Genomic DNA, 1,910 nt, shown 5'->3' on the forward strand with positions numbered 1-1,910 from the left:
AACCAACATACCAACACATCTTACCCAACAACAACACGCCTAACCCCACACACAACCCAACATACCAACACACCGAACCCAACACACCGAACCCAACATACCAACACACCTACCAAACCAACCACCACCAACCACCAAACCAACAACCAACCACCAACCCAACAACCAACACACCACCCAACAACAACACACAACCAAAACAACACACCGAACCCAACACACCTAACTAACATACAACCACAATCTAACCCCAGCATACCAACACACTCTAACCCAACATACCAACACTCTAACCCAACACACTCTACCAACATACAAACACACTCTAACCCAATATACAACACACTCTAACCCAACACACTGTAACAACCAATATACCCAACACACTCTAACCCAATATACCAACTACACTCTAACCCAACATACCAACAACCACTCTACCCAACACACTCTAACCCAACATTACCACAACACTCAATAACCAAATACCAACACACTCTAACCCATGACAGGGCAAACTACGACACGCGGGCCACATACGGCCTTAGGGTTTTTAATCCGGCCCGCCGAACTTGTCCAAATTATAGTAAAAAACCTCCTTTTTTTCCCACTTTCCTGCAATGCCACCGTTTACCCCAATAGATGGCGCATCTAAAAACAATGACCCGTTTGAAGGGGCGTATTTCTCTTATTTCACTTAATTTCACTTCGTTTCAGTCACCATTAAGCCCTTCTGTGAAAATGAGCGGACCAAAGAGAAGGAAAGGGACAGCGACATGCCGAGTTTAAAAGGAGTGGCAACAAAATACTCTACTGAAGTTCCGATCAACGCTGTATGTCTGAATGCCAAGAAGCTGTTGCGGTTTCAAAGAGTACAATACAGCGTCACTTTGCCACGAAACATGCAAAACTGCTTAGCACACAGTCAAAACAAGATACGGGCGGCGAAATAGTATGTAAATTGCCCTATATGCATATTCCTGAGACAAATTATTAAAATGATAAGGGCTATTTTCACATTTGAAAGACAGTTAATAAAATTGGGTTAGTGTTCTTACTGTGCTATGAGGTTTCACAACACTACAGTTAATGCTTTAGTATATCCGGCACCAAAACAACTCCCGCCAAAATGGCCGGCCGGCCCCTCTGTCTAAACTTTTAGAACCCATTGGGCTCCGCGAGTCAAAAAGTTTGCCCAACCTGCTCTAAACCAACATACCAACACACTCTAACCCAAATACCAACACACTTAACCCAATAAACTCTAACCCAACATACCAACACACCTACTAACCCAATATACCACCCACTCTTACCCAAACATACCAACAACACTCTAACCCAACATACCAACACACTCTTACCCAACATACAACACGCTCTAACCCAAACACACTCTAACCCAACATACCAACATCACTCTAACCCAATACATACAACAGCATTTACCCAACAACAACACGCTCTAACCCAACACACTTAACCAACATACCAACATCTCTCTACAACCAACAACAACACTCTAACCCCCAACATACAACAAACACACTCTAACCCAGATACCAACACACCTAACCCAGCATACCAACACACTCTAACCACCAACACACTCTAACCAACATCAACTAACCCAACATACCAACACATCTTACCCAACAACCAAACACACTCTAACCCAGCACTACCAACACCTCTAACCCAAATACCAACACACTCTTACCCAACATACCAACACACTCTACCAACATACCAACACACTACAACAACATACAACACACTCTAACCCCACACACTCTAAGAACCAACATACCAACACACTCGAACCCAACACACTCTACAAACATCCCAACATACCAAACACACTACCTAACCACATACCAACACTCGATCCCGAACACACTCGAACCCAA

The sequence above is a fragment of the Salvelinus namaycush genome, unplaced genomic scaffold, assembly GCF_016432855.1.
Source record: "Salvelinus namaycush isolate Seneca unplaced genomic scaffold, SaNama_1.0 Scaffold174, whole genome shotgun sequence".
Classification (NCBI taxonomy): Eukaryota; Metazoa; Chordata; class Actinopteri; order Salmoniformes; family Salmonidae; genus Salvelinus; species Salvelinus namaycush.